The 23,853-nt window shown below is 39.7% G+C and overlaps 1 protein-coding gene and 1 long non-coding RNA gene across 2 annotated transcripts in view; both read right to left on the minus strand.

The window, feature by feature from the left end:
* Positions 1-6,960, minus strand: part of TULP4 (TUB like protein 4) — a 138,010-nt gene extending 131,050 nt beyond the window's left edge. The window contains 1 exon segment of the mRNA XM_030498860.1: positions 5,609-6,960. The gene's annotated coding sequence lies outside the window, so the exon portion shown is untranslated.
* Positions 6,961-12,610: 5,650 nt separating this feature from the next.
* LOC115613460 lies at positions 12,611-16,165 on the minus strand. The gene is made up of 2 exons (XR_003993393.1): positions 12,744-16,165; positions 12,611-12,674 (listed from the first exon to the last, which is right to left on the minus strand). It is a non-coding gene; the product is annotated as an uncharacterized LOC115613460 (long non-coding RNA).
* Between the last annotated feature and the right edge of the window lie 7,688 nt (positions 16,166-23,853).

Genomic DNA, 23,853 nt, shown 5'->3' on the forward strand with positions numbered 1-23,853 from the left:
AAGAATGATTTCAAATGGGGCCCTGAGCAACAACAAGCCTTTGAACAAATTAAACGAGAAATAGTTCATGCAGTAGCCCTTGGACCAGTCCGGGCCGGGCCAGATGTGAAAAATGTGCTCTATACCGCAGCTGGGGAGAATGGTCCTACCTGGAGCCTCTGGCAGAAAGCTCCAGGGGAGACTCGAGGTCGACCCCTTGGCTTTTGGAGTTGGGGATATAAAGGATCCGAGGCCAGCTACACTCCCACTGAAAAAGAGATACTGGCAGCCTATGAAGGGGTTCGAGCTGCCTCAGAAGTGATTGGAACTGAAGCGCAGCTCCTCCTGGCACCCCGGTTGCCTGTGCTGGGCTGGATGTTCAAAGGCAGGGTCTCCTCTACACATCATGCAACTGATGCTACATGGAGTAAGTGGGCCGCACTAATTACACAACGAGCTCGAATAGGAAATCCCAGTCGTCCAGGAATTCTAGAAGTCATCATGGACTGGCCAGAGGGCAAAGATTTTGGGATGTCACCAGAAGAGCAGGTGACGCGTGCTGAAGAGGCCCCACCATATAATGAACTGTCAGAGAGTGAAAAGCAATATGCCTTGTTTACTGATGGGTCCTGCCGTATTGTGGGAAAGCATCGGAGATGGAAGGCAGCTGTGTGGAGTCCCCTGCGACAAGTTGCAGAAACTGCTGAGGGAGAGGGTGAATCGAGTCAATTTGCAGAGGTGAAAGCCATCCAGCTGGCCTTGGACATTGCTGAACGAGAAAAATGGCCAGTACTTTATCTCTATACTGACTCATGGATGGTGGCAAATGCCCTGTGGGGGTGGTTGCAGCAATGGAAGCAGAGCAACTGGCAATGCAGAAGTAAACCCATCTGGGCTGCTGCATTGTGGCAAGATATCGCTGCTCGGGTGCAGAACCTGGTGGTGAAGGTACGCCACGTAGATGCTCATGTACCCAAGAGTCGGGCCACTGAGGAACACCAGAATAACCAGCAAGTGGATAAAGCTGCTAAGATTAAAGTGGCTAGATGGACTTGGATTGGCAACATAAGGGTGAATTATTTTTAGCCCGGTGGGCCCATGACACCTCAGGCCATCAAGGCAGAGATGCAACATATAGATGGGCTCGTGATCGAGGGGTGGACTTAACGATGGACACTATTGCCCAGGTTATTCACGAATGTGAAACATGTGCTGCAATTAAGCAAGCCAAGCGGTTAAAGCCTCTCTGGTATGGAGGACGATGGCTGAAGTACAAGTATGGGGAGGCCTGGCAGATTGACTATATCACACTCCCACCAACCCGCCAGGGCAAGCGCTATGTGCTTACCATGGTGGAAGCAACCACCGGCTGGCTGGAAACATACGCTGTGTCCCATGCCACTGCCCGGAACACTATCCTGGGCCTTGAGAAACAAGTCTTGTGGCGACACGGCACCCCAGAGAGAATTGAGTCAGACAATGGGACTCATTTCCGGAACAACCTCATAGACACTTGGACCAAAGAGCATGGCATTGAGTGGGTATACCACATCCCCTACCATGCACCAGCCTCTGGGAAAATCGAACGGTACAATGGGCTGTTAAAAACTACACTGAGAGCAATGGGTGGTGGGACTTTCAAACACTGGGATACACATTTACCAAAAGCCACCTGGTTGGTCAACAGTAGGGGATCTGCCAACAGGGCTGGCCCAGCCCAATCAGAACTTTTACGTACCGTAGAGGGGGATAAAGTTCCTGTGGTGCACATAAAGAATTTGCTGGGGAAGACAGTCTGGGTTATTCCTGCTTCAGGTAAAGGCAAACCCACTCGTGGGGTTGCTTTTGCTCAGGGACCTGGATATACTTGGTGGGTAATGCGGGAAGATGGGGAAGTCCGATGTGTACCTCAAGGGGATTTGATTTTGGGGGAAAACAGCCAATGAACTCAATTGTACGCTGTTGCCTGCTCTATAACACTTTTATAGCCCACCAGCTACATATCTTCAGGTCACCAGCCATTGACCCTGACTTCCCTCCGATCATCACCTCAACAAAGAATGAATTTTGAGGAAACCAGACGAGCTCAGCAGTGACCAGATGAGTTTGGCGGTATCATCAGCAGGCAACAGCCCAACACTATGTACCGTCCCTCCTGCCCTGAAAGACTATTACAAGAGATGGAACCTGACATCATGGACTGGATGAGTTCAGCAATTTTACAGGGATTGGTCCATGGACTAGGGAACGATATCTTTCTCTGTGTGTGGGTGTGGGTGTATATATATGTGTATATATGGGACAGGGGTGATGGTGTGCTGAGAGATGTGGGATCTGAGCATGACGTGAATGGTATGGAATAAGGGGTGGATACTGTCCTGGGTTCAGCTATAGCAGTCATTTTTCTCCTGCTTAGTAGCTGGTGCAGTGCTGTGTTTTTTAACTTTCAGCCTGGGAACAACGCTGATAACACCGATGTTTTTAGTTGTTGCTAAGTAATGTTTATTCCAACCAAGGACTTTCTCAGTCTCATGCTTTGCCAGGGAGGAGGGGAAGCCGGGAGGAAGCAGAGACAGGACACCTGACCCAAACTAGCCAAAGGGGTATTCCATACCACAGCACGTCATGCCCAGTATATAAACCGGGGGGAGTTACCCGGAAGGCCCAGATCACTGCTCGGGTCGGGCTGGGTATCGGTCGGCGGGTGGTGAGCAATTGTATCCTCTCCCCTTGTTATTTCACTAATCGTTATTATCACTGGTGGTAGCAGTAGTGGTTTTGTGTTATACCTTGGTTGCGGGACTGCTCTTATCTCAACCCGTGGGAGTTGCATTCTTCCCATTCTCCTCCCCATCCCTCCGGGAGCGGGGGGAGGAAGAAGGGGGGGGGAGTGAGCGAGCGGCTGCGTGGTTCTGAGTTACCGGCTGGGCTCAAACCACGACAATAACTAATGAAATGTATCCAGAAAGGATACATTAGGGCATGGGGAGGGCAGAGAAGAAATTTCTTTTGGCCACAGTCACTGGGGCAAACTCTTAAACAAAGATTCCACAACTTTGGAGTGAGGGTAGAGAAGGGAGGTCTCAGTGACAGAGCAAACACAGAGTTAGACCCCAAGGCACACAGAATCACAGAATGGTTGAGGTTGTAAGGGAACTCTGGACATTATCTGGTCCAACCACCCTGCTCAAGGAGGGTCATCTACAGCCAGTTGCCCAGGACTGTATCCGGGCAGCTTCTGAATCTCTCCAAGGATGGAGACTCCACGTCCTCTCCAGGCAACCTGAGCCAGTGCTCAATCATTCTCACAGAAAAGAAGCATTTCCTGATGTTCAGAGGGAACCTTCAGTGTTTCAGTTTGTGCCCCCTGCTTCCAGTCCTGCCACTGGGCACCACTGCAAAGAGCCTAGTTCCCTCATCTTCATTCCCTCCATGAGGTGTTCATGCAAATCGAAAATATCTCCCTGAGCCTTTCCTTCTCCAGGCTGAACAGACCCAGCTCTCTCAGACTTTCCTCATATGAAAAATACTCCAAACCATGAAAGTACAGTGCTAATAGTCTCAAAGGAGACTGAGAAGTTTCCTCCAGGGCTTAAATTACCGCTTTACAGAGATCTAAGGTACTCCAAAATTAAAGCTTTAGGAGTTTGAATCAATATGGATTAATTTTAAAAAGACTACTCTTAAAAAGACTACTCAAAAGTAGTCTTTTTAAATTTCAAAAGTCTCCATTTGAAGAAGGGGGAAATTCCCTAAAGTCAGTTATATACAGAAGAGTGTAAATACTGTAGAAGAGACCAAGCAAAAGGCTGTCCAGGATATCCCAGAAGTTGTATCTGAAGCGCACACATACATACAGTTACTGTATCTATAGTTACTGCTAAAGAGAGTTCATTTAAATGTAGAATTGCATTCATGACATTCATCAAAGCTGTAAAAATTATCTTGTCTGTAGTACATACGGCACTGTACTAAACTCACATTTTGAGGGTTATCAGTAAGAATTCTTTTAAGAGGAAATGATAAGAAAAACTTACAGATATAAAGGTGAAGTCATAAAGTAGTTTACAACACTATTCGGCTGGCACACTTATCAGGAGCACTGTCCATAAGGTTTGGTGAGTCACTACCAGAACTTTCCAGCATTACAACTAACTGAAGATTTAAAAATAATGGCTGCTACCATTTTTTTCATCATAGCACGACGAGCATATGAGAAGTGTCACCCGTACTCTCCGGATTTATGCTGTTTCTCAATTACAGTCCTAAGAAAGTTCCTATAAAGGAAATGTCAGAAAAACTTCAAATCTTTCATAACACAATGGTTTGAGGAAGAATTTCTGCACTTATCCTATATACAAACTTGATCCTGTCAAGGATCAGTGTTATTATTTCCATACCCACTGGAGCCTTACTAACAAACATCTGCATTCAAGAGTTGACATTATAGATTAGTGGCATGTCTATTATGATGCAAGCCTACAGAGAAATAAAAAAAGATGGTTTATTGAGAAAAGAGAAAGTCTCTGAAACATCAGTTAGAGCAGCATGAGGTAAGCATTAAACAGAATTGCTTGAACTGTGCAAGTACTGTGACTTTACAAGTGGATTTTAAAATACAGACAACTGTAGATGCAGTGGCTTTGCACAAAATCTGTATGCAATTTCTATCCTTATTCACTGCATATAAAATTAACAAGTTTGAGAAAAGGACTCTGCTGTGTCTTGGCCAACAACCTTCTCTCACCTTAGTCCCATTTACCATCACTTTCAAAATGAGACAAACCAAAAGCTCCTTAAAAAATAATTATATTCTTATAAAAATATCCTAGCTGCATTAGGAATGCTGGACAGGGAGAGATGAAAATCTAAAATAGCTACAAAATGAATAAAGTCAGTCATTATTCAAACACCTCTCTCTCTCTCCACAGTACACCCTACAAGAATATTTTATCTTTAAATCACTGGGGGTCAACAGTTCCTTTATGTTGTACTTATTAAAAATACTTTCAAGACTGTAGTGTCAAACACTCAAAAGACAGGCTGAATTAAAATTACATATATTATATATTAAGATTTAATTCTTTCCATTCCTCTCTCTTTCATTTCTACCCTCTCAGTATTTCCTAAGAAATAATTAAATGATTCAGATGATAGTCTTCCCTCAAGAACACCAGTAACTAATTTAGACACCCCCTCCTTCCTCTTCCTTCACAGCAGTCCCACAGTTCTGTTCCTTTTCACACGTTCAAACCAAGCTTTTTGCCTTCTTTTTCCCCACCATGAAAAAACAGGGTAATGGCTGCTACATCCATTGTAGAGCGTGTGTAAGAGCTGAGGATAAAAAGCATTATAGAAGGGCTAAGTGTTATTTTGCATTATCTTACCACTAGTCTGAATTCAGTTTGGGCTTCCCACATAAAGGGGACTTGGTCTTCCAGATGAAACTCATCCCAACTAAATTTTTAATAGCACTTTTTTTATAATCAAACTTGATGCATCTTTTCTTTCAGAGCAGGGCAAGGGCTAATCATACAAGTATACTTGATTCTGAAAAAAAAAATTCATCATTGCTGTTACATTATTTCTAGCACTACTAGGACACTAAATATCAACAAATTGCAGTTACCTGCTTTTACTCTCACTTAAAAAGAGTAGCTGAAAATACCTCTGCTCTTGATTTTCCCTTCAAGAAAGGGAGATGTTTCTTGAGCTCATTCTCTAATACTGTTTTGAATCTAAGCCCTGTGTTGTAAAACATTTCTTAAGTACAGACACCTAATGAGAGAAAAACATATTAGACCTGTAACACAGGAAAGAAGGATCCACAAGTATTTTATTCAGTTTTGCTTTCAAAGTGTAGCTCTTCTCAAATCCAAAACCAGCAAGAAGTTTCCACATTATAGAAATAAATTTAGATATTCATTTTAAGAAATGAGAATGAGCTTATTAACAGTGGTTGTGGTATTTTAATGACAGCATTTTTATCTCCTAACTGTTTCCATTAACTCATATAAAGTGTGTTAAGCCACAGCTGGACAACCAGGAAAATATTTGCTTGTTCTCATGCATCTTTCATTGAAGTGTCTCTTTTGTCGACAGAAAGAAGTCATGCACGGCCAAGTGTACCAATTCTGCAGCAAGCTCTTCAGCACTTTATGTTTATTCAAAACCCTACTCTTCAAGGCTCCAGAGCAGAGTATGTGAAGATGAGGATAAAAGGAGATGGGGAGGGGAGGGAAAGAAGGGAAGGAAAATTCAGGTGAGTACGCACTATTTCTAAATTGTATCTTCAAAAAATCCCAAACCAAAACAAAAAAGGACTCAGAGCCTGCATTTTGAAGATTCTGACTGCCCAAACATCTTATGGAAAGAAATGTTAGCTACAGAGTCTTTGAAAAGTCAGGCTACCAGATTCCAGGCTTTTCTAGCCTAACCAGATTTCCTTCCTGTCAGACCTTGCATGAGGTCAAAGGAAATTGCGGTTTTCCCTCCCTTCATAGTCTAAAAAGGAAAAAATATAAACTAGAATCCAAGAAGACAGCAAGATATCTTAAAAAATGAGACGCCACAAACTTGTACTTTGTTGTGAAGGATCAAACCACAACTGGTTCTGCACAGTCAGATGATCCCACCAGCTATCAAATGGGGACTGTGGGAGTAGCCTTCAATGTTACTGCTGAACAGTGTATCACAAAATTGGCACATTCTGTAATACAGTCATTATATTACAGTCTAAATACTATAGGGTAGAAGCTGGCAAGATGACACATTTTGTTGTTTATTTAGTCCAATTTATAAAGTAACATAAACTATTAAATAATCCTATCCAAAGGGAAAGAGAATTATTTAACAAAATTAACTACTCATTTCCTAAAAGGCTAAAGTACACACAAGAAAAGATAACTAGTTTGGAAGCAAAAGGATTTTTTTTTTTCCCCCTTTAAAAAAGGGGCAATTCTATAGTGAGAAAATGTAATTTTGACCGGAATAAGTACTTCTTTTACTCATATCTTCTAATTATCTTTGCTTTATTCACCTTCCATTGTGGTATAAGTCACTGAGTTTAACACCGTTCTTTCATATTACACAACAATACAAAATTAATTTGGAAGACATGATTCTAAACAAATACCAATAAGCTAACTAGTGGTTGTGCTTCACCCCTGAAAAAAATGAAGGGAGAGTGGAGAGGGGAGGAAAAAAAAGTTAGAAGATGCTTGATTTTTGTTTTGTTGTTCCTAAATGGTTTTCTCTCCACGTTTGTCCTTGGGTAATTCTAGAGGTTCTTCCCCTGCTCAGGGAGGGCTGCATGGCCTGGACAAGACAGTCTGCCATGCTGAACAGAGACATAAAGAAATCTGTAACCCCATTATAGCTGCACAGAAAGAGACACGTAGCAAAGGCGTAATGCTAGGCACTGTGACAGTAACTGCCAGCCCATTAATACAGACACTGTAATGTTAGTCATATGCACCTATATATTGTTAAGCAAATAAAACTGACAGAAAATGTATCTGTTGGCATATTGAGAGAAGTGAAGCTTGTACTAGTGGCTGTTCAGCAGACATTGCTTCTGAATATTGACAAAATTTATTTCAATGCGATGCTCTGAGAAGCTTACAACCATGTCCTCCACCAAATTACACTCTCAGAGAAGTGAAAATAAACAGTAGTAGCTGATCGGTATTTCTGACGTGCTAAAACCCTCCTGGCTTCTTGTAATGGGGGAGAAGGCAATATATGTATCTTGTTTACATTTTTTTAAGGTGCAAGATCTTTTTTCCTGTGTAGCTCTTATACGAAAAATAAGGGAAATACTTCTATTATTTCTAGAACTATTATTTATACTCCACTTTCAATGCTTCATGCTACACAATCCAATTAAATGGGAGTTAAAATAAAAAATACAGTTAGGAAGAATGAGCAAGAAACAAATGTTAAGATGCCTTCAGGAGACATATTTTCAAGAAAAACACTAAGTGTCCTTAAGAAAATTGTTAGAAGCTATTAATGGGAGTTGCCAAATTTATACACATTCTCCAAAAGACAGATTCATGAAGACATTAAATTCAGTAAATCGTTAAAAGTGCAGGAAGTAAGGTAAACAGTTATGCTGCTCATAGGGAAAAGAAGTTACAAACGATAAAAGCACTGCCAAACAGACTCAGCCTCCACACTAAGGATATCTGAGCTAAACAGAACCTACCAAAAGAGAAAACCTAACTTAGGCGTGGGGTTTTGCTTTGTTTTAGTTTGGTTTTTTAAACACTTTCTTAGGAAGTGTATATTTTAGGTGAATAAATACTATAACCATTTGTGAAAGAACTGCTGCCAGTGCAGTTAATCACCTACTGGTCGAACACACACATGGGAAATGTCTGAGTCAAATACTGTCAGATCTGTTATGCTTACATGTCAGGGAAGCAAACCAGAAAAATAATTGAAGACTGGACTTCACAATACAAAGCATTCACCTGCAAGACAAATAAAAGTATTTCTGCTCCCACAGTTCTGATCACTTTATCAATGCCTAGCACAGCACACTATGCCCCTCACTTAAGCCAGGATGATCATTCAAGGTGCTACACTCCGAACTACATCAGAGAAATGAGCTAATTAAAAATATCAAAAATGAAGGTTCACAATATAAATCCGGTTTGCCTGATTCAGGCACACCCTCAGCTTCCCTGTGACAAGCCATACCCCTCCAGCCTCTCCTAACGCAAGCGTCAGCAACATTCCAATCATGAAGCTGATCTTGCCAAAAACTTACCCTCCAAAACAGCAATCAGTTTTAAGGGAGCTTCCCTTAGTGAACTCACTATGCACATGCAGCAGCACTATTGTCAGTGTAGGAAAGGGAGTGGAAGGCATGGCACCACAGCAGCCTAGAGTTCAATCAGTTTGAACTGTGCTCAAAAGCTTTTTGGTTTAGTTTGTTTTAAGCCAAATCAATCCCCAGCACAGTCCCAGCGCAGTCCCACATAAAGCTGGCAAAATGGAGAAGGTGAAGCTGTACAGCACGAGCAAGGAGCAGAAGGGAGGAGTACTTGCAACTACTATTGCCACATGAAGGCTTCTGATGACAAGTACTGAGCACAGAATATTTCTGAACTCAAGGGTTAACCCTCAGAAGGGAGGGATGCAAAGTTGGCCTTTTGACGATGAATTTAGGATGGCTATCACAACATACTGGAGCCAAAGCTACTCATCAGCCATGAGAATATGCCTCATTTTCAAATAAACTGAAGTGGGCTGAAATACTTCAGACAGATGTTGAAAAGTCCTGTTTCAGAAAATAAAAATGTACAAATAAGATATATCAGCCTTTTAAATAAGTTGGAGACTTGCACCACTGAAACACACATTCAAAATCTTCAGAGATTAAAAGAAATGTGAAGCCCAACCAAGAAATTCCCTTCTCTTACAAGTGTCAATCTTCTCTCTCAAGGAAGGGCTGCAATCCTCACAACACTTCACAATGTATACTTCAGGGGACACTTGCTTAAAAAGTGGTAACAACTGTGTCTCCTTAATGACATTCAAAGATCTTCAAAGGACGGAGCCCCAGCTCTTACCATATCTTTTCCATTGAACTGACTGCACTGACCTTGCCTGTAATTACAGAGCAATTTCTTTCCCATAGGAACGCTCTGCAGCCTGCAAACATCCCTTGAGCCTGCAGCAGTTCCAGCTACTTCCTAATTATCTCCAATATCTGCCCACAGGCTCTTTGAATACTTTTGTATGAACATACACTGAAGTTTGGATATCCTCCCCCAAAATCCCAATACACCACTGTATGTGACGCATGCCCTGCAACACTGTAAACAAAATATGAAATAAAAAAGGAGGGGAATACGAAGGGAGAAAATATCAGAAGCCACCAGTTTGTCTAATTCAGAAGAGCCTCATAAACAAGAATTATTTCTGTTGGACAGCAAGCCGTATTTCAATCAGGAATCTGATAATCGCAGTGAAGCGGTTTGAGCGCGGCGTGTTGCAGCAGGGAAGGACACTGCGTCAGCCTGCAGGGAGGAAACTCCTGGTGATGCCTGCAAGCCGCATCACAGGTGTGCAGTGGATGAGGAGTACGAGCTTCCCACCACGCAGCCCTTTGTTCACCACAGGCTGTTTGGCTACAGCTGTGCATCAAGGCAGGAGACCTTCAGTGGGCTGGATTTTCTTTTTTTTTATTGTATTTTTTTTAATGCAAAAAGACAAGAGTTGCAGTTTTCAAAGAACTTGGGTTTCTCGGTCTTTGGCTTTGGGATTAAGAACTTAACTCTAGTCCTGACTCTCAAATACACCATAACTAAAGATTTCAGTATTTGCTGGAGGACTTGCACCCAACCCACAACCACCGCTTAGAGGTCTAGATGCAGAGGAGGGATACTCTTGCTCTCACAATAAAGAGATGCAAAGCTAAGGAACAGCTTCACCTCCTCCCCATACCTGTCCCCTTTGCTTCAAGTTCCATGTTTTTTCCTCAAGGTTGTAGAAGGTTGTGCCAAGGTTTCTAGGTTAGAAGCAGCATATAATATCATGAATACAGACTCTAAGAGTGATTTGCTTTAGACGCAACCTTGACAAGCGTCACTGATGAGGCCTTTGTAAAAGCCAGGAGCTTGAAATGGATGCTTGCAGCAAAGTAAAGACTGCTGTACAGAAGCGAGGTGTTTCACTAGCAAGACTTAGAGAGGGCATAATTAGCTGCATACATATGTGCCCAGTTACATGAATGATGTTTCTGAGCTGCTCTGTCCACATTATATGCCAAGAGTTGACTGGTCACCTGTACAGACAGAAGCAGGGAGGCTAGGGAGAAGCAAGCATCCTCTACGGACAGTCATGTTCTGGTGGGTAAGCTGAAGGCAGGAAGGCAGATTTGCCCCTAAGTAAATTAGCACAGCGGTCTTCTGTCAAATAGCTTTACTTTGCAGAGGTCTTCACAGTCATGATTCTCAATACATCCTGGCCAGATATTTCTTCTAGATATATGCAAGTTTACACCGATAAAATAGAAAACTGTGAAGTGGGGATAAGAAACAGCAGTAAGCAAACAGCTCTATCATTCTTCTTGCATAACTGTGACACTATCACCTTTCTAGTAAGAATTCTGTAATAGGCAAAAATTGCTGATTACAGAGCTATTCAGTGGAAGGACAGCTATCAAGGACTGTGCCTTCTATTTCCTTAAATACGATACAAAAATATGTGTTAAAATGATCACAGATGATAATGAACAGAAACAGATTTTCAGAAACTCTGGAAAGTATATTCAGGGAGCAACGCGAGTTATTTTAACTAGGAATTCTGAACATTTCACTTCAACACTGTCAATGTAAAAAAGAGACTATTCAAATTTTGTTTATAAAATTAATTTCTATAATTAACTAAAAATTAGTTGAGATGCCAATTCTTCCCATTCAGCTTTGTCAATCTGCAAACAGCAAGCCTTTGAAAGGTATAATTTTTAATTTAAAATTTGTTCTTTTCATATTGTATTGATACTTCTATTTCTTAACATGGCAACGTCTCACGATAGCCAAATTTTGGGTAATTCATTTAACTCTGTACAACTAGCAGACAGTGCTTGCTTCTAACTATAATCAAAATGAAGTTATGAAAATGCTCTTCCATTGAACAAACATTCAGGTTTCACCAAGAAAGTAAACAAATGTTGTAAATTTGCATTTTGTGGTTTTTTAAGTAATATTCTCATTACTTTCTAGCTAGTCCTGTTATTAATTTTATTACCTTTTTCTCTCAGGAAGCTACATAAATGCAGTAACTTAAACTTCTTGGACCAAGTTATTTCTCTTCCTCAACACAAAACTCTCAATGCCTCTTTAAATACATCTTTACCTAACCTATGCTTACAAGATTAATGTCCTTTTTTTTTAATTGCTAAAGCTCAGATTCAGAATCTGAAAAACATTATCACAGTTAAATCTATACCTTTTAGATAAATATTCACACAGAGCTAATGCATTCACATACACACAAAGCTAAAGATACCCATCATTAACCAGGAAAAAAAATACCCATTGTCATTCTTTGGATTTTCTTCTTTGCCATTGCCAAGTTTCACCTTACTGCCTTTCCCAAGCAGAACAAGGATCTCCAGATGAAGATGGTAAACTTTTCAAAACAGCCACAGAAAAGACTGGCTTGACTGAAGAATGTCAGCTTCATACATTTTCTACTTCATTTTGAAAACTTGGATTTTGGAAAGTAATATTATTGCATTTAGTAGATGAGGCGGTATTTAGCAGGTTTCTTTTGCTAAATCTGACTAATATAGGGCATACTCCTGCAGCACTCACGCTTCGCTCATGCAAAGGATGCCTTCTTTTTTGAACATGACTGTAAATTCCTTAGGATTCCATCATGGTTGCAGATTCCAGCCAAAAGCAATTTGAGATCATTTAATAAATAATTTTGACCTAAAATTTTAAAGCTATGTTACATACAGTCACTTTTTTCCTTCTGTGCCTAGAATTACTATACATTTAGACAAACTTGGTTTAGTACAATCATTTTTTTATTCAGTTAAGTACTTCACAAAGTACCTCCAGAGCTATATAAAAGCCCAATACTTACTATAATAAGTGCTATTTCTGTATGTCTATGTGAAGGGGTGAAAAAGTGGAACAATTAGAGGGGTGAAAAAAAACCCACCAAAAAACCTAAAAAAACCCCCAAAAAACAAAAAACAAAAAACCCAACACCCACAAAAAACCCACAACGACCAAAACTGGTAACTTATAATCCACCCTGACGATTCCTCTATAAAACTCAACATCTGCACTGAAGGTTCTTCTGTGTTGAGAAAGTCTGCTAGCAAACTGCTCAAGCAAAATTCGGCTGCTTTTTCTGGTAAGCAGCTTGGCAAAGTAACATCATAATCTTGCAGTGTCAGTGGTCCCCTTGAGCTTACAAAGTCTATTAAAACAAATTACATGAAAACATCTTTTTCAGGATTTCAATTCTATAGCTTAAGAGGATCAGTATATTCCAGTTTCTTTTTAGATTCAAGGAACATAAGACAGTATACTACTTCAGTATCTAATGCTGCCATGACACCTCAATGCTTTCTCCATTAAGAGGCTATTATGCACAGACCACAGAATACCAGGAGGTCACTAGGAGAAAAATATATGCTTTCTTGTTACCTATACTAGCTAAATTGCAATGAAATCAACACTGCAGCATCTGCTTGAAACAGCCATTACATTTGATCTGCAGTAGATGGATGCACAAAACAAACTTCAATAAAAAGGTAAAACATACAGTATTTCATAAGGATGATACAAAGCTTCTGAAATTAAGTAACTCAACAATGACATTTTAAGAAAATTCTACCCCAATAACTATATTCATTTACTGGTCTACTGAATGACAGCATAAAACAAAACCAATGAACAGAAATATCAGACTACAAAAACTCTATTCCTAACTATCAAAAGAATAAAAAACCTAAATTAAATTTGGGAAAATCTAGTTACTCAGTTATTCTAAAACCTCTAATAATACCTGATACAGATGCTGACTTCACTGGATTGTCAACCTACCAACTCTCTATTGGGCTGTTGATCAAAATGATGCAAGATACAAAACAAACTAAAAAATCTGTTATACATCATACGTAATCCAAAGATTATACATTTGCCTGAAATCAGCCTATCTCTTTCTAAAAAGATATAAACCAAGACATAATATATAAACATCCTGTCTTGCTTGTAATGGTAGGCCATCACAACAATGGCTGTATTACTGCCACTGCTACTTCTCCTTGCATCCACATTGTAATGTATTTCTCTCCTACAAGAAGCTCTGTAACGCTGGTGCCACTGGTCAAAGTGCATATGGAAAGGCTACTAGGATTATCTCTGAAAAGAAGGATGAGTAACCAACTCATAATGTTCCTGGGATGAGCATTTCAGTGCATGCATTAAACTGCAAAGCCGTAACAGAGCATAAGGAAATGTAATACACCATTCCAAACATGTTAAATATACTTATAAATAACTGTAACATGGACAGTGAATGGATAATATTTCCACCACAGTAATCTTGAAAAAAGTAAATCCCCAAAGATGATTATCATATAGGAACAAAGAACTTCATAAATTAATGCACCTGGCAGATTTACAGTGTGTCAGTATCTTCCAAGTATTCCCTGCAGTATCACTCCTACAGTAACCCATCAAAAATCTATCACTAAGAACGGGAGTAAACAACATTTTACAGATGGATAACCACAAAAAACATAAAACAAATATTCCATCCTTTCCTGTCCATCCCTACTGGACACAAAGTGCTTAAGCAAGCAAACTCCAAAAGATCCCATGCAAACATGGCATTTAAGGGGGCTGCTAACAAACCTTATTTTCTTCCCCTTGCTCTCAAGAATGATCAAAGTATAGAATTAAGTCTTAGGAGCTCTCTAAAACTTCTTTCCTGTTTCCATCCATGTAGACCGAGATATTCTACCCTTGGTATTGCAAGAGAGCTATGAATTGTCTGCAATGCCTATCTGGCCCATTTAATTATCTTGCATATATTTATTACTTTCTTTTGTTATTTCTACCAGATATCAAGTAGGTAGGAGACAGTATTAACAAGATTCATGGATTTCCCCCTTGCCTTCAGGGCAAAACATCCATAAAATAATACCATCTCAAATCCATCAGATTTTTTTTAGTTGCTTAACTACAATTAGCATCTGAAGCAAAGTACTTTCCGAAGTCTTGTAACCGATGTAAGCAAAAAAGGCTGGAGAGCTAATACTATCACCTCATGTCTTACGTTGATTAAAGCTTGAGAAGCTAAAGCGCACATCCAAAAAATATGTTACATTGATGTATCAGTTGACTGAAACCAGTAATGTGGCTTTTCAGAAATGTAACTCACGCTTTAGTTTGCACTTCCATGTTTACAAATTTTCACTTCAGATGAAGAAATCCATCTCACAGAGAGCAATAGGAACAGTGAAATAAAGCAAACCACTGCAAGATTCTAGACAGATGTACTAGTGCTATGCAGAGCTGCAGGGATCTGATTACAGACAGTATCTGCTGCTAGGCAGTCAGCCTCCCACTGGGCTGGAGAGCACATACACAGGGATGTTCTACAATAAAACAGTGTTTGTTTCTTATATAGAGCGTTACGTATGTTGCAGGATTATTCCCTCTCAATGCTTCAACATTTTAACTTATAAAAATTTTTAAGCAGAGCATAGCAAGGCACTTACAGTTTCATAACAATGCCCCATGCAATGTGTTCTGTGATTCTTGGATCTGTTGCTCTCCTTGCAAAAGCCAAAAGCCAAAGTACAAAGCGACTCCTATGGACTTACAGCAAATGTCCTTTATTGCTGCTTCTCAAAACTGCACCCATAGCAGCCAGAGCTCTAACAGACTAAATGCAAACCCAAGCCTATCTCCTGGAAGGCCACGTGCAATTGCAAAGAAAATCAGGATACAAGCAGGTCATCCACTCTGTTCAACATCTGTTATTGTTTTACTTGCTCTGAAGAGCAGCTACAAATAACTGACACCTTATCAATTTTCCAAAGAAGCTTCTATAATTACATCGGTATGCCCTACGGAAACACTATCAGGTTTCTCCTAGCAACCTTCAATGATTCAAACAGCTAGCCCCGTTCTTCCCACAAAATTATTAATGCTAAGAGAGCAGCATCATTCCTCAGTAGAAGAGCTCGTATGTGACTGGCAGAATTACCATTATCAATGGTAATTCAACAGCTTTATGACATCTCTTGAGAAATAAAATTTTATAGCAAAAGTAGCAGTACATTCAGTACTTATATACAGTAAGGCAGGATTGCTTCTATAAGATCTTTCTCACCAATTACGATGCCTTGAATGCACACATTAAAGTCTTTTTAGCAACCCTGTAAGATAGGCAAGTTATGATTTCTGTTGTAACAGATGAGGAAACTAAAGGTACAGGCCTGCAAGACATGCAAACTTCACAGCATGCTTCTTAATCTCCACCACCCCTATGGCCCACTCCAATTTGCCTTCCTAGATGTGGTTGTCCACTGCTGGGTGTCCGTCTGACATCTCCTTAGGCAGACTCGGTTTCTTAAAACATCTGAAAACAAATATTTAAAAGGCCAGGAGTGTTCTGTAGTCTTAGGGCAGCTAGGTCAACTCACCGCAGGGTCAGACGAGTGTTGGAGTTGAAGCAAAGGAGTAGGCAGGACCCACAAGACTTAGATGCAGGGAGACCTCTCGGAAACAGAAAGATGCTAGATCAGCTCAGCTGCACCATGGAACTTCCCCATGAGACAGAGCTGGAGTACTCTCCTTAATACTGAAGGGCAAGATCACATCAAAATAAGAGGGAAGAATTTATCATTAATGGCTTTCAGTCTGTGCTACAATCCTATTCACCACTGAGTGTGGCTCATCTGATGTTTTTCTGTCCATTTCTGTCTTGCTTCAACACCTACCTGTTTTGGATCCACAGGAAAAGCCATAACCAACATCCTGCTTTTTGTTTGATAATATTTGAAAATATCCATCAACATTTGGTGAAATACATCTTGTGCCAAAGCACTTCAGCAATTCACTGCAGATGGACAGATACTCAGGCCAGTTTAATTCAAAATGATTTACAGTAACCACAAAGAGCTACTATCTCAATCATCAAGCAAGGAAACTTGATTTTAATATACAATTTTAATTTGATTTTGCATTTCTACTCCTTTTCTGAAAGAAAGCCTGCTACAAGATAATCTTAAACTGATGTTTATTTGCAAGTAAACATAGCTTATACCTCATATTTGATATTTCATTTTGCTAACTTTAATGCTATAATACATTCGCATTTAAGCAATAACATCATTTAAAAATACATTTATTGAGATCAATGATTTTCATATTTGATGTTATGAATGATAAACGGTCCTTCTCATTTTCTGGACCAGATGTTCTCCAAACTGCCATATATGCACCAGCGACACAAAGTATACGCATACGGAACACTGCAAGTACACAAGGTACTCTGAACTGTTACAAGACCCAGCTTAGCACAGAAGTTACTACTGCCAATAGTCAACTCCACTGTCACCAATGTTGCTGGGTATAGCAAAAAATAGCTGCAATATTTTGAAGGATTACATTTTAGGATTATCTTCCAGACTCACAAGCGTATCAAGTTAGTTTCAAAGGAAACTAGAATTCCACTTACATAATTCCAAGTTTTACAAGATTTAGAGAATGTTACTGATAAAACTACACTAGATATTTTGGATTCATATGCTTCTGCTAATCATGTTTGCATTGAAAATGAAGTTTGTTGGGGTGTTTTTAATAGAAAGAATCATTACCTTTGGCTAGTGAGCTGAGCTGACTTTCTGGATACTGCATCACTACATCAACAGAAATAGCTGATCTCAGCATCACATTTCATTTTTTTTTTACATTTTGTAAGAGGAAAACAACCTTTTTAGTTTCTCCTTGAAAAAAAAAATAATTGACATTAACTGTACTGAAATAAACACACAATTTCCCATCTCTGCCTACTGAAGAAAATCTGTTCCAAGCTGATCTGCTCCTTCAGCAAACTGAATCCAATTATTTACCCAGCAATTTCCCTCATTCAGTGATCTGATGTACTTTAAAACTTCAGCAAAAAATATTCAAGCAGTATGCACTCACATTACTTATTAGCAAAGCTATTTTATTTAAATTTGACAACTTATCTAAAGCCTAAATTTACTACAATAGACTTAGACAAAAAGCTCCACTTAAAAATAGTATCTTTTTATATCCATTTTTAGCTACCATGTAAATGCTCGCTAACATATTGTAGTAAAAAAAGACTTGACTATGGTATTGTCAGAAAGGCTCCTCCTCCGCTACGGACCCATGTCTGCGCTTCTATCACATCACAAAAAGGTCCTGAGTCTCAGTTTCAAAGCTGACACTGAAGATAAAACCAAGCTAAAAAGCCAAATTCTAAAATAAATTGCATGAGGTACAGGCACACATTCTCTTCTAATCTTTCAGCGGGGGACTGGTGATAGTCTCTACCAGGTACAGCAACAGAAGACATATCAAACAGCCACAGCCAGACTTCAACATATTTTGTCTGCTAAAGCCCTTTAGACATACTAGTTTTATTTCTCCAAAACTTCATGAAAAGATAGAGTTTTCATGCTTCGAATCTCAACATACACAAGATTTCAGATGGATTAATATGGCACGAACAATGCGTATATCAGGTTCATAATAGAGAAGCTATGCAGAAGTTAGTATTTCTACTTCCCCCCATTCCAAGCCATCTACATATGCACACATGAGAATTAAAACGGTAATTGCTATTTGCCAAACCCTGCAGTGTCATATGGGAGCAGTAGGTCAATCTTTAGAAGACGGCTTGAACCTGACCAGTGCCTGATCTCCTCCCTTCCAGCTGACAGCAGGTCATGACAAACATTATCCCCATCACGCAATGACAGAGCTGGAGGGAATTCTTCTAAGAGGAAACCAGAAACACAAGGAGCAAGTTTCTTTCTGGGAAGATGGGGTGAATTAAGTTCATATTGAGAATAGGCAGGTGGTTGGTTCACAGGGTAAAAAGGGCACTGGATTAACATGCGGAATTTATGCAGTTTTATTTTGAAGCCATAATGCTAAAGCTCTTGGGCAAAAGGCCCAAATCAGACTTGAGGCATAGCATCAGCTTCCTGGACTGAGTAAAACAGGCCAAGAGCCTGTACATACATACTACAGAGTGTCATCTGTCATCTAGTACAAGGCATGTTTAACTAGCTTAGCAGGGGTACAGAGTTTGGGGGAGAAGGGTGGGAGAATCTGTGTCCTTCAGTCTAGCAACAGCATTTGTGAAACACTCAAAAAAAGCCCAACCCTCAAAACAAGCCCAGTTATTTAAGCTTTTTTTTATTAGCATAACAATTAAATGCTAAATTATTTGACATGAGAAATATGTTCATAAAATCCACTATACAAGACAATCCTATCTCAACAAATGAGACACTAAGTTCACATAGGAAGATAGGAGTGTGTTGTTATAAAAACAATCAGCAATTACATTAAACAGAGACAAAATGCTGATGAAAAAGATAGGATGGCAGTGATTCTTTTCATGCTATTCCCATAAAGATGCAACTGACAGAAGTACACAATAGGTGTTTGCCTTAAAAAACAAACAAAAAAATTAATACAGATTGCAAACTCCTGAGAGGAGAGTGAGTGTTATCCTCATACTAGATTCTTTCCAGACATTTTTTGCTATTACTGTAATAATATACTGTGACTGGGGCTGGGGCAACAGGACAGGACACACAAAAATACCTCTGACAAACAATATGCCTGTCTCAGCCCAAAACCTGTGTATAATACCAATACCTTTGTTTCATTTTTGTTTCTGTATGACACAAACATGCACCAAAAACCAGCAGTGGAAAGCAGGAAGCAACCTTTCCAGCTGATCAGGGCCTACGTTCAGCAAAATATATCTTCACATGCTCAAGCTATGAACGCACTATGATACCCTGCTGATTGTGGATATAACCACAAAGAGCCAGGGCATTTAACTGGAGGATGTCAGGACACAATCAATTTCTATGATACTAAGGATCTAACAAGCCACTGACAATAAACATTTCTTTTCTAGCTGAGAAAGCAAGCTGCTGTGTGGCAGCATTTTCAGGCTTTCCACTGACATCATGCTAAGAAAGAGGTAATTGTCCCAAGGCAGATTTCAACTTATCACCAGCATAAGGGAGTGTCTTGTTTATAATCAGACTCATCAGTAAGGATTTCAGAATTTAGAGGACAAAAAAAACCAAACAACAACAAAAAACCACAGACTAAATAAACCTACTCAAGGAAAATCTAAGCTTTTGCCCACTTTGTTTGTAAATACTAGAAAAAATCTGCAGAAACTACTCCATGTGAATGAGTGCTAGAGAAAACACAATCTGAAATACCATATTTCTTAAGCCTTTGATCGTTCAAACAGTACAGAGTACAGGACATCTCTTATATCAATTCTGAAACCCCTAGCATAAGAAGAGAGATTATGACTTTCTGAACAGTGGCTTTATATCATTTTTTTGTCTGAATAGTCTTTTGACCAGAGTTCTGGGCCTGAAATTTTCCAGAACTGTGAACAAAAGGTCTTTCGCTCTCAGTTCACAGCAAGCATGCTGCAAAGTGCACTCGATATCCTAATGCTGCCAAACAAGCTGTGAACTTCTGTGAGGTTTATTCGGTATGGAAACCAGCATCTCCCACAACTTTTCCCTCCCTATTACCACTTATTCATACTTTGAAATATCCTGCAAGAAAAGCTTGAAAAAGAAGGCTTGAGTACTATGGTACAGGCCACATAACAAACATCAGAGTCTGGAGAGCAGAAATCCTAACAGGTTCTCTTTGAGGAACTATGCACGGCATCAATCACATAGCCACAGGAGCTTGTCCTGAAAGAAAAGCTCAAAACTGCAAAGAAACATCACAGCATTATCATCTTTTGACAAATGTAAATCCCTGAGAGATCCCTGAATTTACTCAGCTAGTCAAAGAAGGCAAGTAAACCTCTGAAGACAGAGAATAAGTCTCTCAAAAAAGTAGAAAGGAAAAAGATAGGTAAACAAGACACATTACACAGAGTGGTAGCAAGCGGCTCAAGGAGAGGCACCCAGGAAGCCTCACACCATAACCTGAGAAACCTAGGGAAGAAAATTAACATGAAAGAATGCATTTTTTGTCGATCACATCTTTCATGGCATGTTTCATTTATTCAGTTAAATTTCTGAACAAACATCTGCACCAGAACACTGATAAGCCTCAAAAGAAGAAGCCAGGACCCTCTTGGCTTTTCTTCCCACTCTCTGTGACCTAAGGAATTTTGTATTTGCCTCTTTGCCTTGAAGTACAACTCTCCTCTTCACAAGGTCTCTACCTATACCTAGATTAAAGAAGAGAACAGGCCTGTTAACAGTTGACTACATGAGAGAACCAGCTTCACACATGTATTATGAAATTAAGTCTTACTTCTTCTGAAAAGAACGGTGCTTTAGTTTAATGTAAGCACCCAACTTCACGTACCATGCAAAGACAGTGTTGTGCAGAAGTTTAGGCTACATAACCTTAAAGTTTAATTCTCATCTTTGACATGGATAAATTGTATTTTGCATATTGTATGCTACACTGTTCAAACATAAATCGGGGGCATAGCAGCTGAGTTAAGTATTAAAGAAAATTATTATGGGGATTAGCAGTCTGTTTTCCAGAAACAATCCCAAACAGGTAGGATGAGACTTTTCAACAAAGGAGCACCCCTGCTTTATTCGTACTGCTTCAGTAAACGCAGACTTTGCTAAAGGATTGTGAAAATGAAAAATCCCACAAGCTAACTCAAAGATCTGTGGCCGAAAAACATCTCTATGGATAAAGCTGAACAGTCTACAGATATATTTTCTATTACACATGAGGGAAAGAAATGTACCAAGCTGCTGAATCAACCTTTCCGTCACAAATGCACCCTTACCAATGAATGAAATACAGACTTGTCATTGCTAACTCCCAAAACCCTCAACACACCAGATTTTAATTTAGCAACACTGGGGACCCTTTGTGTGATTCACTATCTGCTACAAACAGGTGGAGGAATCTTTCAACTACAAGAGTGCTTTAGAGCGTATGTCTGAACATGTGCCTTACACAGGTACCTCACCCAGGCATGCACTTTTGCCAACCTTATTATGTTAAAGTATCATTACTTTGCACCATTGCTGTGTCTGATGGTTTACAGATGTCAAGTGATAGGCCAAGAGTTCATAATCTCAAGAATCAACAAGAAAACAAGGAAATGATGAGTCACGCAACAATATTTATAGCTTAGCCTGTCCTATTTCACTCCCCTCTTTCTGCAACTTTTTCAGTTTAACCTTTCCCTAGCCTAGTCATCTTCACTTGAGTGAACATTTGACTCATTTCAACTGCATGATGATTTATTTTAACATGACCCTGAACTCTGACCCTTTTATCTGGTGTCCTAGAAGTACTCTACTAGCCTCAGTGATCCTAGGAAAACTAGGAAAATAGTATTATTCCCAGTATACTGGGTAAAAGACAAGCACTCAAGGCAATACAGAAGCTCAAGATAGAATTGAGAGAGAAATAAGTTCAGGAACTTTTACTCCCAGTCTGCTGCTGTAGTCATCAAGTACTGCACAACAAAAATAAAATCCAAATGTAACTGTTAACTTAGACTGACAGAGATTCATTTAAAAATCAAAACCAGCATTTCAACAGAACACTCATCTACGTGGGACTGCAGTTGCTTTTCAATATATTTATGTGGCAACAACCTCCCACAGCCTACTTCACCTTTCTAACCACAAGCCCCTGCTAGAGTAAACACCAAACAAGCAGAGGCATAACTTTGAACACACCAGGAATTACTAGAATATCTGAGGTTATCTGACAGATAATCAGGGCTTCCCTTACACAAATGATTCTGAAATCTGATCCAGAGAACTAATTCGTTTATCTATTAGGGAGGCCTGGAAAAGATGCCAAAATTCATTAGGATTTCTCAAATGAAGGTAAAACTCCAGATCATTAAAATTAAGTGAAAACAGGACAGAACCCTTCTCTAAATGTAGATCTTGCTGTGCAGCCAAGTATGCCTGCATGCAATTGTTATTTATTTTTAAGTTGAGGCAATTCTCCAGATAGTTTAGATCAGCTATCATAATGAGGTGCTTTAGAACAAAACAAGACAAAAACAATGACAAAAGGAAAATCCAAGATTTCTTTCTTGACTATATTTGCTGTGAAGACGTAGAGGCAAAAAGAAAGCAATAACAAAACACAGCCTCGCCTTGCATACCACAAAGTTGCAAAATTTTAAACTTCAATGGAGGCAGAGACAATAACAATATCAGCATCCAGGAAATACGGTCAGAACTCTTCACCAGAAATATGAGAAGAAACTGTGCTAAAAGTTGTAAAAACACCACCCACCTCCCCCCCCCCCCAAAAAAACCCACACAAAAAAAAAAAAAACCACCACCCCCCCAAAAACCAGCCTAATCAAGGACACAAACTCAAAGAAATCATGTACTCTTTAGTACGTTCTCCAGTGCTCTCTCCATTCAACCCGCATCACCTCGGGCCTAACCTTATCAATAGTATTATCATCCCACACATGGAGAGGTGCACCCAAAAATGTCATTTGGGGCCATCAAAACAGTAACAGAACTGAGCACTGTCAGCATTTAGAGATCCTTCATTCAATGCTTCCACACTAGTCCTGCAAGTGACAAAGACAACAACCCAAACCTCTTAAGATACTCAAAGCAAGAAAAGTTACGTTAAGAGCTTGAGCAAGTATTAAGCTCAGAAAGCAATGAGCTCTTAGTCTATACACAAACAAAACAAAGCAGAAGTAAACAGAAGTGAAAACAAACACCAGTATGGAAACTCAGTCATCAGCCACGATATTTGTCAAAACTGTGACAGCGCAGCTGGAGGCGAATCATCATGATCCAAATCCTCATGACACATCCGTCCCACTATATCCTCCTTAGCCAAAAATGGACAACTAGTAGCAGATCTACTCCTGAAGACACTATAAAAAACATATTATCGTTTGCCATGCAAAGGTCATTTGATTGTTTTAGGAGATTTTTCATTCTCTGCCCAACGTAAAGCAAATGCCGGCCATTTGTTGATTTTTGTGCTCATCTTTGGATGACAAAGGAGGACACAAATTCAAATCCAAACCAGGGAACAAAGTTTCCCAGTATTTCTGGAGTTTCAATCAGCAATGTTATTTTAAAATCAGCAAAAGCTC

Source organism: Strigops habroptila, chromosome 10 (assembly GCF_004027225.2).
Source record: "Strigops habroptila isolate Jane chromosome 10, bStrHab1.2.pri, whole genome shotgun sequence".
Lineage (NCBI taxonomy): Eukaryota > Metazoa > Chordata > Aves > Psittaciformes > Psittacidae > Strigops > Strigops habroptila.